This window comes from Carassius auratus, unplaced genomic scaffold (genome assembly GCF_003368295.1).
Source record: "Carassius auratus strain Wakin unplaced genomic scaffold, ASM336829v1 scaf_tig00216777, whole genome shotgun sequence".
In the NCBI taxonomy this organism is placed as follows: domain Eukaryota; kingdom Metazoa; phylum Chordata; class Actinopteri; order Cypriniformes; family Cyprinidae; genus Carassius; species Carassius auratus.
Window position 1 is genome coordinate 1,099 of NW_020528734.1, and position 18,441 is coordinate 19,539.

The 18,441-nt window shown below is 38.7% G+C and overlaps 1 long non-coding RNA gene across 1 annotated transcript; it reads right to left on the bottom strand.

The window, feature by feature from the left end:
• Positions 1–1,934: 1,934 nt before the first annotated feature.
• On the bottom strand, positions 1,935–17,970 carry LOC113098954 (uncharacterized). The gene is made up of 2 exons (XR_003289250.1): positions 17,821–17,970; positions 1,935–2,109 (listed from the first exon to the last, which is right to left on the bottom strand). It is a non-coding gene; the product is annotated as an uncharacterized LOC113098954 (long non-coding RNA).
• Between the last annotated feature and the right edge of the window lie 471 nt (positions 17,971–18,441).

Below are 18,441 nucleotides of genomic sequence, written 5' to 3' on the forward strand. Positions count from 1 at the left end.
TCCACAGAGGAACAACAGTACATACCTCGGAATCATTCACCCAGAAAACCGATGACATGGTCTCTCAAAAAGACTCTCCCACTGAGCACGTTTATTATTCGTCATCCACATCGCACAGAATTTGACTAAATCAAAGATGTAATTCAGCTATTCCAGCATTGTCCTTTACTAGCCAAGTTTCAGCTATGCTGTAAATCTCCTTTATGGTGTCTATCTCCACAATGAGAGGATGGCGAGACACAACAGGAGTGGGTGTGTTTTCCTTGTGTGGTGTGTTATGTCTAAGTGGGTGGCTAATAGAGGTCTTAGTGTGTAAATCAAATATCCTTAGTGTTGCCTTTGTTTTGTTTTTGACAGGCTATATTTTATGCACAACTCAGTGCTACAAAGAGTTTTATACTGTATGAAAATAGCATAGGGAGTGCGTGAACAATGGAACAACAAACAAAAAAGGAAAGTATAGCAAGAGTGGTCTGGCCAGAATGTTTCATAAAAGCCTTTTTAATTAACCTCCCCCTTGGCGGGTGCACTTCTCCCTCCCTGAGGAATTCTACTCACACACATCCCTCGGCCATGACTTTCAGCAGCAACTCCAAGTGCCCCTCTCATTTGCACAGTAACTCATTTTGTTCATCTATTCAAAACCAAGAATTTCCTGGAGGAGCTGAGCATGTGTGTGTCTGTCTAATCTAATGGATTAAACTCTAGTGAAAGGCTTCATGTCGAGAAAACTAAAGAGAAAGACTAGGAATTTGTCATGTGAGGAAAGCAATGGAAAGGTGAAAAACATGGAATATCAGAAATATCAGCTAAAAAGATATTAAAATAATGCGCCATATAAATGGACTTGTCCTCATTTAGTTTCAAGTCCAGTGGCTCTTTGGCTCTTGAACACTCTTAGTCATCAGTAACATGGGCTCTTTGCCTCCTCTAAGAATGACTTCACTCGTGCATGCTGATTTTAGCAGTCAAGTGGGTCTTTAGTTCCTCGGAATCAGTCTCAAACTCACCATTTCCATAAACTATTTGTGCCATTTTGTCACTTTTTGTCATATGATTGTGGAAAGTATTGGTTAACATGTTTTTTGGACACTATCTAATCACTTTAGAAGTCTGAATGTCATTGCATATCATGTTAGTATTTTTTATATAATATTATATAATTTATTAACCATTTTTAATTCATTTTTATATTTTCAATTGAATTCAAGTGTTTGTATTTTATTTTTTAATGTTTCTAGCTTAATTTGGTTTTATTTCACTTGTAGTACTTCAACTTAACTAAACTAAAAGTTTCAAACTTTCAGAAGAATTTAAGATATTTTCTAATATTATATTTCCATTTCAGTTTAACAACACTGATAGTATCCGACTTACCATTCTTTCACGATTAAGGATAGAAAGGAATAAAGACAGATACAATGTGAAGAAGAAAGAATGTTGCAAGTCAGATTCAAACTCATACATCCCCCTTTGAGCACCATGACTCAATGTGTAGGCTAAGCACCATGGCTTTCAGAGTTACTCAGAGGGTAGAGCGGCAATCTTTGTAAACAATGCTCATTAGCAGTTTATGACACCCACCTAGTAGAGCTGGTGGTGCAGTGAGGCTCTGCAGACCACCTATGGAGCCACCCGGACCTTCCATTTGCTCAAAGGTGGGGTTATCGATGCCCACTTTGGGATTCTGGGACAGTTTCTTGAGGCGCATGGATGAGTTGAGGTCAAGTTCCTGTCGGTTGCGGCCCTCTTCCTCCGTCTCCTGCGGTCCTCCTGTTGCTGACGGATCCTTTCCAGCTGGGCACTGCGTCTGACGGGGAGGGTGCGGGCACCCAGTTCACTGGGGCAGTCCACAGCCATCTCCCTGTGTCTCTGCACCACCTCCTCCAGAAAGTCAGTGCCTCCGCCACTCCCTCCCCCACCATCTGTCTCGGTCACATACCCATTCATGTGGGAGGTGGTCATCATGACTGTGCGTGTGTGTGGCGATGTGTGGTGTGAGTGTGTGTGAGGTATGAGGGTTAGGAGGGGTGCTTTCTGCATGGTGTGAGGGCTGAGGCCATGACAGCAGGGCTGAGGTCAGTTGCAGCTCCAGACAGAGAGCCACACCTAGAAAAGAGGGAACAGTGGTAAGATGAGCTTTCCACAGCCAAGGATATTTTAAGTGTTTTTCAAAAATACTTTGATTCACAATAAAATGTATTACAGTTATTTTTTTCATTTAAAATCTCGTCCATACAACATTTTCTTTTTTTTACAAGCCTGAACTACTATAACCCTAACCGCGAATTCATATTTTTTCAGCACTGTTTGTGCTACAGGCATGTATGATACCTAGGGGCCCGATGCTGTGCTCCTGTACTTGTACTCATACTCCTAAAAATGCTCAGAAACTAAAAGCCGATACCACACAGTGTGTGAACACTGCTGTGTCCAGATAAAGAATCACAGACAACAGAGAGAAGTTATTCATAGGGTAGTCTCAGACGGCTAAACGTCTGATGCATATGGGACACAAAAGTGAAAACACTGTAGAAGTCGCCATCGGATTGGTTGAATTCTACAGGATTTCTGCGAGACGTGTCGTGTGTCATGTACTTTAACATTCCGCTTGGAAACAAAGATGCCGTGACGCCAAACCCCCTTACGAAAGAAGAAAGCCATCATGTTTACAACTGTGATGACAAGCGCTTATCAGGATTAACTAAATGCTAAAGTTTGTGGCATAGAATCTTTAAAATATGTCTGAGAGTTTTACACACCGGTCTGTTATTGTGGTGCCATTTCCACGCCTCAAAACATGATGAATGAAATGAACAGTGATTGGTTGCTTGACATGTCGGTCAAACGACTTCATGGGTGGGCCTTGGCCAATGCAAGCTGCCATGAACTCCAGACCTTAAGTCTGAAGGTCGGGCTACGCGAGACTATTAGTAGGGGTGCTCAAATTGATACCCATAAAGTATACCCTCCGATTAGCACTTACATTTGCAAAACCCAAAAAATCTCTATACAGTCACAGCAGGAAGTTGTCTTTTTAGTAGTTCAACGGATCACAAAACTCATGGTTCCAATAATATTATGTTTTTTGAGTCACAGATTGGATAGTTTTTCAGATCAGGAAAAATAATAATTTCACTGTAACTTGCTTTCCATTTATTACTTAAAGCAAAGTACTTCTTCGATACCACAGCAAAAACTACTAACCTAACTAAGAAAGTTCAAACATGATTAAAAGACAAGTGAACAGCCAGTAAAAAATAAGAACAAATACACAAATTACAAGCATAGGTAAATACAACAAAACAAAATTATAAATAAAATAAGGTCGGTAGCATCCAGGTAAAGAAATGTACCGTATTTTCCGGACTATAAGTCACACTTTTTTTCATAGTTTGGCTGGTCCTGCGACTTATAGTCGGGCGCGACTTATTTATCTAAATTTATTTGACATGAACCAAGAGAAATGAACCAATAGAAAACATTACCGTCTCCAGCCACGAGAGGGCGCTCTATGCTGCTCAGTGCTTCTGTAGTCTACACCGTAGTCTCGCGGCTGTAGACGGTAATGTTTTCTCTTGGTTCTTGGTAGTAAATAAATGCGACATAGTCCGGTGCGACTTATATATGTTTTTTTCCTCATCATGACGTATTTTTGGACTGATGCAACTTATACTCAGGTGCGACTTATAGTCCAAAAAAATATGGTAATCGGTTTGGTTTGTTGATGAGGGTTAATGGTAGTAGCAGGTATTTATAGGCTGCTGTCCCTTTAAGACCTGATGAAAAAAAAAAAAAAATATTGACACAAATTCAATTTCTTTCTCAGCTGTTTTTATTCACTTAAGACATAATCGACTGCATTCACTAGATTGATTGTCGAGTTGGGTATTCGGTCATAATATTATGTGCATGTGTCTGTTCAAACACAAGATGCAGCAAAAGAGGATTCAGATTGGTGTCTGAAACATCTTCCTTCCTGTGCACACTTCATGTGTATGCAATTGTTGGCATAGGAAACAGCCGGTCTTTTGCCGGTTCTTGGGCTGGGATGGTTTAAAATTACTTCAGTGTATAAACACATGCAAATGTAAACACAATTTAACAAATAATCAGTGGATCACATGTACGCTGAACCATGGGGCCTGGTCCGTACAGATTGAGGATCAACTACGATCTGTTCAACCCGTGCTTGTTTCACCACTTTACTCTTAGGCCGCACCACTGATTAATTACAGTGCTGATTATAGCATTTATTCCTGTATGAGTGTACATTTATTTAAAGAGCCATGTTAAAAATTGCACAATATGAGAACAAAACAAACGAGTCATCCTCATGCCAAAGGCTCAGAGAGAAAAACAAACTTCTACACTGCAGTGGCCTTGTAGCTCTGAGCGAGAGCTGTGTCAGCTGTCTGAGACAGGCCAGGTCAGTTTTATCTGCCCCTTTATCATCCCCATTTCTGACAGCTGACACTTTCAGAAAACCTCAACTCGCTTTCTCACCCCCCAACAAGACCTTGCAGATGTGTACAGCCCTGACCCTTCACCCCTCAAGCCTTTCCTTAAATCTTCTCAGACAGTTTTCGGTAACAAACAGCCTTGAGTCATGGCTCTGTCGCTCAGTGAGTCAGGTGAAGCTCTTATAATGAGAGTATTCATGGCAAGAAGGATTTAAGATTGAAGTGTTTGCTGTTGACTTGAGATGCCAACGATCTACCACCGAATTATGCAAGAGACGGTGATACCTAAAATACGTAAAATGGGTGTCTCTTTCCAGGAAATCCCATCCTATAGGACAAAGAAAAGACATGTGACCACACTATAAGGATAATGCTACCCCTCCTCCATTCAACTTTCCTCATTCCACATCTCTAAGTACTTTAACTGTGGGCATACAAATATGAGATCCTGCTCATGCTGTGATGAAATATAAATATAAGAAAATGTGACCTCCTGACAGGCACAGCTCTTTATGGGTATGAACATCTGGAAACTGAAGTGACACACATGGATACCACTGCATGTGCAGTCAATGAATAGTGATTCTGATCAATGGAATTCCATGACTTTCCAAGACATCCATACAATTATTTTGAGAAATTAGTTTAAAAATGTGAAAGAAATAAAAATAAAAAATAAAAATATTCATACACATTTTTAAATAAAAAAAGATACATTTTGGAATAAAATGTATTCAAAAAATATGAACTATCACTTGAAGACCCACAAACCTACCATGAACATGACAAAAAGGCAAAAGTGTTAAAATGTTAAATGCCATTTAATAACCCTTTAAAGTCCAGCCTGCACAAATGCATCATCTAAGCTCCCATCTTGCTGGAGTCAGGAAGTAAAGCAGTGCTGATTACAGAAGAAGTGATGGCTGAGATGAAAATCACCGGAGTTTCCTGGAAACTCTTGATTCCCTCTGCATCTCAGTCTGACCTCGGAGGAGCCTTCTGTCTGATACAGGACCTCTCTTATCTTTGACACTATCCCTCATTGTCACTAATGCACTGCTCCCCTCACTTCTGTCATGCCCTCCCTCTGTTTCCCCTCCTCCCTGGAGGCTGCTCTGAGATTATGGTGCTGCACAACTGTCTAACATGTTGCCATGACAACAGCTTTGTCTGTGGGCGGGAGGTCCCAAGGCCTGAGAACCAAAAGAGGGGTGAAAACACAAAGACACACACACAGAGGGGACAAGCTATATGGGGGTCCTCCTCACCCGTGTTTGCCAGTCAGCCCAAGATAAGCCCTTCAGACTGTAGTAGGGTACCTTTTCTTGTACAGCACTGACCCGCCTGCCTCCTTTCTTCCCCTGAATGCTAAAAGTATCTCTCGCTTGACTCCTCCTGAAATAACTCAGTCCTGGATGGCTGGGGTCCTGCAGAGTTTAGCTCCAACTGGCCTCAACACACCTGCCTGGATGTTTCTAGTATACCTAGTAAGACCATGATTAGCTGGTTCAGATGTGTTTGATTAGGGTTGAAGCCAAACTCTGCAGGACACTGGCTCTCCAGGATCGAGTTTGGTAAAGTATACATACTAAAGTGCTTGTCTTGCATGCCTCTATAATTCACACAGCCATCTCTGAGGTCATCGTTGTGCAGAGACGGACCAACAATCCCATAATGCACAAAGCAGGAATGCAAAACAGCCTGGGAATGACATTCTTCAGCAGACTAGACCAACGTAAGGGCTCTGTTGTGAGTGTCTGCATGCATTCACTTTCTCATGCAACTTCCATAACTGATTACTAGTGGAAACCGAAGTCAAGGTTACATTTAGACAAAAGAACAAGTTAAAAAAAAAACTGGCCTGCGGTACACAGAGATTTATTTCATTAAGATCTCTAAGCCACTGTTGTTAGTTTGGATGCAGCTGTGCCGATATTGACATGGCAAAATCCAATTAATCTTTCCTATAAAAAGGTAAGAGGATTGTAGTCTTACACCTACACACAGATGTAGCTTGAGCGTAGCTAACATCCATGTGAGCTCCACACACTCCCCACATTATTCAGGTATTCACACTGATGTCATTATTAAGGTGGCTTCCAGCCTGTTGGCCGTAGATAAGAACAATCTTAAAGCCGCCTACTACAATGCATCAGAGACAATATGCAATACAGAGCTAAATCAAACAATCCCCCGACTGACAATGCCTAAAAGCCCTGTACATTTACATAACCGCCATCTAGACCTATCTTTCATGACAGCAGCTCAGATGGATGACTGAGGTATAGTGCTTCCAGAGTCCAAGATCAACACTTAACAAAAGCCAATTTAAAGTTAAAATTGGCTCAGGCAAGAACATTTATGAAGTAACCGGAAAGTTGGCCACATTTGGTTTTAAACAAGCAATTCTGCTCTTTGCCCTTTAATCTGGCATCACAGTCGTGAGAGATATAGATGTTCTATGTCTGTTATTAATCCCCCAACAAGTTACCATTAGAAAAAAAGGAAAACAAAGAATCTAATAATTGCCAATCAAAAATCGATGCCTATTTCAGAATCGGATCCTTCAAGAGATACACCACCCCCAAACAAAAATGTTGTTATTAATCACTAACCCCATGTTGTTCAAAACCCGTAAAAGTTTGTTCGTCTTCGCAACACAATTTAAGATATTTTGGATAAAAACCGGGAGGCCTGTGGCACGGTTTTCTATGGGAGAAAAAGGCTTAACGTGTTATTAAACACATTGAGATCATTTTCAGTGCTCATCTGATTTTTTTGTATATAGTATACTTTATTAGTATGATGTTTAGTGAGTTTGGTCTGTTAATATCACTTAGTACATTAAGACACTTTAAGCATTTTTCACATTAAGCGTTTTAAAATGTCCCAAGGAAAGAGAGGAAAATGGGGAACGCCCAGCCCCCACAGTGATACCGGTATTACCGGTGTTGTCACACGTCAATTAACCGTTGGGAAAATTTCCTCACCGTCACAACCCTACATCAGAGGCATCTTACCTGGGCTAAAGAGGAGAAGAACTGTACTGTTGCCTAGTGGTCCAAAGTCCTCATTTCAGATGAGAGCAATTTTGTATATCATTTGGAAACCAAGCCAACAATTTTTTTTATTTTTTACCTTTTTTTTTTATTATTATCATTATTATTATTATTATTTTATTGATCTTATGACGTATTCTAATTTGTTGAGATGGTGGGTTTTTTTAATTGTCAAACTACTTAATTCTGTGTGCACTGAATTTATCTAATACAAGAGTTTTACAATTTGAGTTGAATTACTGAAACAAATGAACTTTTCCCACATCATTCTATTTTATTGAGATTAGGGCTGGACAATATGGCTTAAAAAAAAAATCTCGGATTTTTTCACACCAAACCCGATTTTCGTTTTTAATCTATTTTTTTTTTCTATTTAAAAACAAACTACAACTGACAAAGAAATTGCTCAAAACAAATGTACTCTTTATTTTGTTCTGATTTTCGCTTATGCAGTTTAATCTAAATTTCCCCTTTGTGTGACTTACAGTGACACAATGCACCTTCAAAATAAATTAAAATATAAATAAAAAATAAAATTGTGTGTCCCTCTTTGATAAAACACTTTTGGTTAAATAAATGTAACAAAATTACAAATTAGATCTATTACAAAAAAAATACATGCTTGTCACAGCTGTATTCATAAAGTGCAAACAAAACGCTGTTAACCGTCATGTTGTCTGTGTGCGGCTGTAAGGAAAGCGGGGGGAGGGCGAGCCCACTCTGAACTACGGAAGCCTAATGGGCCTTTCACACAGGACGCGGTATGCGCGGCGCTTGCCGCTGGGTTCAGCGTTTTGCCCTTCAGATACAATGCGATTTGCGTTGCGCTATGGCGTAGGCGGAGTTTTAAAAACTTTTAGCGGGAGCTCTTTCATAGTCTGTTGTTCCTCCTTTCGATCAGCAGCAAACATGTATCTATCCCGCTGTAAGAAGCGAGAGATAGCGCTAGTCCTGCTGATGAGAATTAAGAGAGAAGCAAGGAAGAAGAGGCTGTAGGTAACTTGTATCGTACAGCTCAGGAAATTCTGACACACACAGTACTAGCCGTTCATCCATTTTGATTTCCGTGCTTGCTTGGATTTGGATCCCCCGATTCTATTGGTCGCGCTGGTAATCGTCACAGAGCGCAGCGGCAAAAGTTTAACTATTTTGAACTTTGACCGTGGCGTGCGTGCAAGCACGCAAATGATGTGCACCACTGCGCATGCGCTTTGGTCGACGCAGCAACAAAACATCCTTGCGCGGCGCAAGCCATTGAGATGAATGGGTTTTATAGCGCAGCGGCGCGCATACCGCGTCCTGTGTGTAAGGCCCATAAGGGGAGAGCCGGTGGTGGAAATTAAAGAGAAAACTGATTTTCATTAAAAACAAATCGCCCTTAACGTCAAATTCGAGTTAATCGATAAAATCGATTTATCGCCCAGCCCCAATTGAGATGCACCTGTATTAGTGAAATGAAGGGCATTTTCCATCCTTTTCCAGTGTTCTACTGTCATCGATGACAGACTACCTAATTCGAAGTGTAAATCTATTTTCATAAGGTCTCAGCAGCAGCTGTGTGTTCGACTTCAGGCAGGCCAATCAGTATATGACGTCGAAATACAGAGAGAGTGACTTACCACTTATTTTTATTTCTATCAAAAAATGTTGACGAGCCTTTATAGTGAAGCAGTGCGGAAGAGTCTGAAACGTGGCATGGTGTGGTGAGTGTAAACTAGAGCCTGACCGATATATAATTTGCCAATATTATCAGCTGATATGAGCCTGTTGCCGATATATCGGTGTCGGCGAATTTGCCACTGATATGCCACCAATATGAACCTTTTTTTTTTTTTTACAGAACATATAATGCAAATAAAAAGCTTGAAATGGTGTAATTACTTAGCTTGTCTAACAGAGCACACTACATTGTTTGCTACTGGTGACCTCGATGAAACGCTTTAAAGCTTAAATGTATGAAAAACCACTGACCTTTGAACAGCTATATCTTCATAACTGCGCAGCGAATACGCGCCAAATTTTGGGGATCTCTTCAGCTCGAGGAACCCTCTCGAACCAATCAAGTGTATGTCAAGAGGCCCTCTTTCAAATGAGACCATGCGTTCATATTCGAAGATGAATCGCATTTGATTTCAAACCCGATATAGGCTAGTTTGTCAGTGAACTACGGCTATGTAAAGTGAATGCTGCTCAATTTGAAAGCAGGTGATGGTGATTTACTACTAATCACAGGACATGCTTTCCTGACGAGATGCGCATGACAACCGCATATAATTAATTGCACAGCCCTACAAACGCATTCACATTAACATGGACTGTCTTAAGCATATTTCCCCTTCCCCCCTACTGGATGACACAACACGCAGTGGAGAGCCTCAAGACTGAAAAACATATAAATAGAGCCCCGAACCATCTGCTGCTCAAGAGCTTAAGTAGCCTACTTCAAACCCTCCTGTTCCATTCAGCGGCGGGCTAGCCAGGACTCAAATACATCTCAGACCAGCAAGCTAAGCCTCTGGCTTCTTAAAAAAGGAATAGGGAAATCTGGGTGCTTACTAATAGAATTGTCTCTTTACACTGATGTAGGATCAGCTCTACCAATTCAAATATGAATCTTAGCCTTTATTGGCTAAATCAATAGGATGATCTATGATAAATGCCATAGATAGAGCTATTATTTTCCAGTGGGGAAGACCAGGGATGAGGTGAGGTTGAGTTTGTGGTAAATGCAGGTGTTTCTAGCTAGAGCAGGTGCAGCAAAGCTGGCCCAGAGGCTGCGTGTGTGTGTCCTCACCGCAGTGATCAACATTAATGACTTTTTTTGTTTCAACTAGCCCTACCAGCATTTTCACTGGCCCTGCTACAAAAAAAATAAAACTGTTTCTGCTATCATTGTTTTTTAATAATCTTGTATTCTAATAAATAAACATATACCAAAAATACATTTTACAGTTCTGTTTTTCAATTTTGATACAACAGCAAAAATCAATAGCCAAAAATAAACATACATATAAAGTTTAAATATTATTAAAAGTTACAGGCAGTAAATAAGAACAAATGAACCAATTACAAGTAATAGCACAATTAAATATAGGCCTATATCACAAAGACTGCATGACTACTGATTTCTACTAGTCAGTTTTTTTATAAAAAAAAAATATATACTTGAGTTACTTGACTACTTGTGGTTCATGCTACTGTAAATGAAAAGATATTAAATATATATTTTTATCAATAAACGCTTATTAATGCATAGCGTAATGCAAGAATTACATATATAAATTGTCAAAACTTTATAATTATGACATTACATATTTAAATTTTCATGTAACAGCCAGTATTTGTATCTGTATTTGTGTCTGTTACAAATCAGAACATTTTTATTTGCATTATCTGAACTTCACTAAACAAATGTGAGTGTGCCGCGCAAACCAGCAAAAGGTAAAGTTGCAAACATGTAGGACAAGTAGAAAATGTATCCGTATCTAAGCTGATGATTAGCCTGCTAGAACTGGTTTGGTTTTTGAGAGACTGAGAAGCACAACGCGGCTATTTGATTGGTGAGCGCGCTGTGCTTAATCCATTCATTCGTATCATATCATAGCCTAAGGTTTAAATCATTGCCTTTTAAATATTTACAAATAATATAACGTGTATGATGTATTATTATAGGTGATATTACTCTTGCAAAGCTCTGATTTCTGACAGATGCACGGAGAGACAACAGCAATGCTGTGTTTTATTTGCGCTCTTTTCATTCATAAAGTTTACATTCATTCACATCACACTCGTGACTTTAGAGGTCTGTGTAAAATATTGTGCTGATCCCCTGACACAATTGTTATCTAGCAAACTCCGGCCTGTGCTAGCTTCAGCAGAGTATTCAGGCAGAATTATTCTGAATTTATTTGTAATTTTTTTAAGATAAATTCTGTGCCATTCCGAATAAGGAATTCGGCTTTAGGCACACCCCTAATGCTCGACTAGTCGATTGTTTCCGACAGTGCCGACTAGTGGTTGAAGTTGTCGATCACTCGAATAGTCTATGCAAGCCCTAATATATATACACACACAAGTGAGGATAGGATTCCTAAAGAAAACAAAACAATTGTAAAACAATAAGATAAATACAGTTAGTGACCTTTCCACTTGGATTTCACAGGTTTAACATTTTTTCTTATTATGTTCTGCGTGAAATCACAGAAACCGCGACGCAAGCACCGCCCCAACAGCACAACATTTTCGATATTCCGTGTTTGAGAATCAATACAGTATCAAACAAAATATTGCGATACTCACCTGTATCTTTATTTTCTTACACCCCTAATCCCAATTCTACATTTAGTATGTTAGATTATTTTCACTCGTTCTTTTGGCATCTTGGTGATGACTTATTCAGTCAACCAATAATTTCATTAATCTCAATTGGTTTACAAAAAGTCATTCATTATACCATAGCTCTTATGGCTTGTTATCTTAAACAAACAGCAAAGAGCTCCACTTAACACACTGAATAACATGCATTACTCACTCTTGCAGACTCAGCCCATGCACAGGATGAACCTGTTTCACTGGCAGACATGAAACTGCTCGTTCTGAGGAGTGGCAATTATGGAAAACAGTACCTGAATGCTGTGACAGGGTGGGAACGGATTTCTTTTTGCATCAAAACCCTTCAGTAGGTTTTGTAACTATATGACAATATATCAAAGCTCTGGGGTTTTCCACACCTTGAAAAAGACACTATGCATTGACTATGCATCCTCTGAGATATGAATGTCTCTCATCAGAGAACTGGAAAATACACACAAAAAAAAGAAACATCAGGAAAGACATCATACAGGATAGATGGAAGCTGGACAGGCCGACACTTCCATGACTGTCACTGTAGAGGAGAAACAGACCTGGATCGTTATCTTCCCCAAAGCTCCAGCTCAACATTCCAACACCCAGTGTTTGCGTACCTTCCACGCTCCTAAGAATCGGGCATGTACCACTTAGTACCAGGAGGGAGAGCAATGCAGAAGAGAGTTGAAAAGAAAGTTGACCAAAAAATATGGAAAGAGCATGGTATGTTATAGTCAGAGTATGGTAAGAACACCAGGATGCAGAAATGAATCAATTTTGGCCTTTGCAGTGCAGAACAGAAAATGAAACCAACCGATGACCTTCAAAGCTATAAGTAAACCATTTGCTTGCTTTCACTTGACTTACAACTTCCATAGAAGAAATTCAGAAAGTCATGTGAATGCAAATGTTTGGAAAAACCGGCAGGTGTAAAAACAACACTGGATGGCTCCACTTATCAAGCCTAAAGAGTGTACACCAGGTCAACTATACCCATTCACAGAAGATTTGTCTGTTCAGATAACTTTTTTCAAAAACAACAAATGGAAACCAGTTCTGAAATAGTTTTTTCTGATATTCACTGATGCTTACAAAAATACTTACAAAATGTCTATAATGTTTGTAAGAGCTATAGTTTTATGTAAAAGCAGAGGCTCCGGCCATGTAACCAAAAGTGCCAATCTTATTAATTGGCAAGCATTATTCGGAGTGTATCAGAAAGGAAATTAGAACAACGATTGTTATGTAGCAATGAGGCGAATGTTTCACTATGTGAGTATTGTATGTTTTACTGTATGTCTTCTGTGAAACACACAAAACAAGATATTTTAAAGAACGCTGATAGTGATAACCAACCAGTTTCATTTTCCACTGCCTTCCACTGTATTTTTCTCCATACAATGCAAGTCAAGGGGAAACCAAAACTGTATCATTACTAAAGTTCTAAAATTATTATTATTATTTATTTTATTTTATTTTTTTGCAGAAGAAAGTCATACAGGTTTGGGATGACATGAGGGTGAGCAATGTTTTTTTTTTTTTTTTTGGATGCACTATTCCTTTAAGGCTGGATTTATGATTTTTTTCTTTCTTTAACCAGGTTGCCAAAATGATAAAGTGAGCACTTAGGCTGGTTAGGGATGTCTTTTTGAGTTGCAATGACACAAAAACTACGATAAATAAATACATTTAGTTTTTTTGCACATTTTAGAGTGGCCTTTTATTGTGGCCAGCCTAAGGCACACCTGTGCAATAATCATGCTGTCTAATCAGCATCTTGATATGCCACACCTGTGAGGTGGATGGATTATCTCAGCAAAGAAGTGCTCACTAACACAGATTTATACAGGTTTGTTAACAATTTTTGAGAGAAACAGGCCTTTTTTGTACATAGAAAAAGTCTTATATATCCGAGTTCAGCTCAAGACAAATGTGGGCAAAAACAAAAGTGACCAGAAATAAAACGTTATTTGAGGGCAGCCCTAATGTATATTGACAAGAGGCTGACAATTAGCTGAATATACAGCCTTTTTAATTAGTGACACTTAGCCTGCATTTTAAAATCTTTACTTGAATGTGGCAATTACATTTTTTTTATTTAAAAATCTTTATTTGAATATGGCAACATAATACTGCGCTCTACAATATTTCTATGAATTCAAACTGGCCTTGCACCTTCTATTAAAACTTTTAAAATGAAGGTGAAAACACATCTTTATTCCCAGCCATTGTAATTGGATTGCATCTATGTTCCATTGTTTTACTGTATAATATGTTTGGTTTGTGTATATCGGACTTTGTTCAGCTTGCTGTGATAAATGTGCTATATAAATAAACTTTACTTGCATCATTAAAACTAACAGTTAGGATATTATTACACAATAAATATTGCACACTGCTCAATCATTTACTTTCTCCTTGCTGTAATCACAGTGTTGTTAATTATTGCATACATTCAGCACAGCCACGAGTTGTGATTGAACTGACCTGTCGGCGTTGAGATTACAAAATCTTTCTTTCCATTTCAATAGCCTATCTGCCCTTCCAGGTTACATTTCTTCTTTTGGACATGTTTAAAATTGCCAGTAAATTGCCAGACAAGCATCAGTTAGGATGCAGCTATCATCAGCTATCCTTATCCTATCATCATATTATTCTAGAGCAGCTTTAAAAATGTGCATGTGTCCTGACTCCCGAGGCGTAACATCAATGTAAATAAATGAGCAATTTGTTCCACTGTAAAAAAATAAATCAATAAAAAATACTGTAGCGAATACACTTTATTTGATTTTGAAAATATTTTATATTATTGTTCCACTCATCCTGCGGGCCGGATTGGACATCTCTGTGGGCCATGTTTGACAACCCTGGTCTACGACAAGTACAGAGATCTTTGCATCCCAAATCGCATACTATCCATCCTAAATAGTATTCGAAATTAGAATTAGTGTGTCCCAAATCATAGTATGTTAAAATGAGTATTCCAAAGGTACCCAATGGTTTACTGCTTCCGGTAAGAAATTCGAAGTACAGATCTATGTAGACTCTAATCAATGGCTAATATTGCCCACAACAAAATCAAGGTCTAGACAGAACAGTAGCCCCCAGGCATTTAGGATGGGCTCTGTAGGAGAATTTGGGGCTTGTTAATTCCTAACCATGGCGGTCCATCAGGACAGAAGAGCTGGCGCACACTGAAAATTCCTCAGTGGACACAGATGGGTCACAGTGGTTCTGTACATTGCTGACAGAGGTCCCAGTCCCTTCCCGTACCACCGTCCATGTGATGAAAATCTCCTGTCTACACCTTTATACCTCTCTTCCCACAATCCATCACACACATCTGAGAATGAATCTCAAGCACTTGAGACTATCAGCCTACTTGCTAGTGCCACACATAACTATACAATACTTGCTGATAACATTTAATGTGTTTGTCACTAGTGTGGAAATGAACTAGTGTTTGACATATTTCTGTCATAATTAATGCAGATATTGCAATAATTAATGCAAAGCAACAAAACAATATCTAAAGTAGGGGTGACTAAATATATACACTACCACTCAAGTTTGAGGTCAGTAAGTTTTTATTTTTTATTTTTTATACTTGTATTTAGCATTAAATTGATCAAATGACAGTAAAATTAAGTATGATGTTAAAAAACATTATTTCAAATAAATTATGTATTTTTTAACTTTCTATTAATCAGAAAGCATATAATGGGTTTTCACATAAATATTAAGCAGAACAGCTTTTTTTCAACCTGTATAATTATAATGTTTTAAAATGCACAAAATCAGCATATTAGAATATTTTTATAATCTAGAAGGATCACGTGACACTGAAGACTGGAGTAAAAGCAGGGTGTGATAAATCAGATTTTTTTTATCTATTGAAAGACCTAATATACATTAAATAATTTAAATACATTAAATAATTTAAACCCACTGATGATGAACAGAGTCCCACTGTATGCTATATCCTGCAATTTATCCATCAGGCCATAAGATTTCTTCAGTCTGACAGGCCAGACTCACTGAAGGAACGTGGTGGTGAGGTAATATGATTCGAGAGCATGCTGGCATTAACACCTCTCGCTCTACTCTGAAAACAGATACCGTCTCCTTGATCTGATTCAGAGCCAAAAACCTCTATCATTTTTTTGAAGCCTAATTTATTTGTGCAGTAACTCCACACCTGCGGCAAACAAACAAAACTGCCATAAATAACCCAAAACAGTCCTGATTTATTTTCTGGAACAAATGATCTTTGACTTCAATGTACGCATAAAGAGCAGTGAAGGTTATCTCTGTGACGGTGCTGATACAGGATACCTCTGGCCACAGCTGAATTATATCACAGCATGCAGAGAAGACTTATCTTTAAACAACACAGAGCAGCCAGCTGACTCGCAGCTTGTGATCTGAGAAAATGATTAGATTGGTAGTTGTGTTCCTAATAATGGATCACAGCCAGGCCCAGCTGGAAGTAGAATTTTTGGTGGCTAGGTGACATATTAGAAGGAACATCTACAAGACAAAGAAAAACAAGCCAAAGTGTTGCAATTACAACATTTACAGTTGAAGTCTATGGGTCAACTGTCACACTCTCACAGATGTTCACATTATGTATGCATGTCAACATTTTATTTGTTTGCTTTTTTAATTGTTCTGACCAAAGATTTTCTATGACTATTCCAAGCATTATCAGTGAAGGCATTATATGACTATTTCCTATAAGATTATTTCCGTTGTCAAATTATTTTTTGTGCCAATTCACTGCATAATACTGTCAATATATTAGCTAGCATTTAATTCAGATTGAAATAAAAATACTCCATAATTAATTAGTCAAAGTGAGGTAATCATTTTGGAGACTATGAAATATATATCTAAACATATTAAGTTGATATGAATAAGTCAATGTGTGCGAACCTTTGCATTTAGCAACATAAGAATAGATCAACATTGAAAAACTCGAGCTTGCTTTCTTCTCTTTTACTAGCACATCAAACTGTCAGAGTCCTTTGAAAATGCAAAAAAGGAGGTTGATAAAATAAACCAGAACACGTAACAGTCATTTTTATAAGCACATAAACACTTTAAACATGGCTAGTAAACACAGGCCAGAGTGTCTAGAATCCGAGACCATTTTCATGAAGGACACACACTCTTCAATTCATTAATAATGCACAAATTTTCAACGGTAGATATCTGACTGACTGGTGAAATGCATTCCCCTCTACTTCCCCAAGGCAAATAAGCCATAAAATAAAACGATACCGCCCTTTCCATGTCAGCTTTGATCCATAGTATCCCAGTAATCACTCCGGAGAGAATATGAAGAGTCAGTGATATCAGATTTCTGAACGTTCCTGAAGGAAACAATGCGACATGTGTGTTCTTCTAATGGCTGTAATAAAGGAAGATGAACAATGGCAGTCCAAGTATCGATCAAATAAACTTCCACGCAGCTTCAACAGGCTGTTTGAGGAGATGGATGAATCTCTAGTTTTGCCATTTTCATCCCTGTATCCTCCCATTCACAGTAACCAAATACAAAGCACCAGGGTAACGGACTCAAGACCTAGTGAGCTGCCACTTTTTGGCCAGTAAACGCTACTATGGCGCCTAAAAATGCTGCCTATGTAGGCAGCTCATTAGGTTTTGAGCGACAGCCGTGGTATGAGCTTGGTATGCCCTTAAAACTCCCACAATAGGGAAACACAGAACTTATGAATCCTACAAACCGTCTCTTTGATGTTTATAGAGCTTTGTTTAAAAGAAATTAGAGTTTGTTTTAACGTTTTGTTAAATATATTCGCATAGCTAACACAGCTAACATTAGCGGGACACTTCCCGAAGTGCAGCGATGCTTTCTTTCCCAGGCAACCTGTTGCAAACACTTGCGTTTTAGCGGCCAAAGAACTTTAAAGATTCGCTTAACTTACCTCTTCAGTTAGATATGACGTCCCTTTAGAACAATCAGTGAATGAATAGTCCCAAACAAGCGGGGTTTTTCACAGAATAGCACATTAGACTGTTGTCATGTAGTGTGACGAGTCGCTGCGGCTCCAGAGTCTCAGGACTCTCTCTGTGTGCGTGTGAGAGACGACTGGCTGGAGAGCGGCTCAAGAGCGCCTCCGGCAACCGCATGAGAGGACGCTTCTGATTGGACAGATCTACCACGGTTAGACTATATCGTCCAATCAGATGTGATTTTCCTTGAGAATGTCGAGCGGCGACAAATCGGTCTGTTTCGGCTTGAGATTTTTGAGGCTTCTTTATAGACATTAGACTCTTTCAATATTGTAGAACTAAAAATTAAATAAGAAAAATCAACCACTCCTTTCAGCAAACTATATAGTAGGGATTAAAAAAAATAACAAATAATAAAAAAAAGAAACTATAAAATTACAGTTCAAAATAAAGAAACCATTTGTAAAAGAATTTCAAATATTTTCAAGCATTGTGCCTGTAGAATAAATAAGAGGCTGATTGCTGTTTGGATTTTTTTATTTTTTTATTTATTTTTTTATTTTTGGAGCTGTAAATTCAGTGTGCAGACTTCT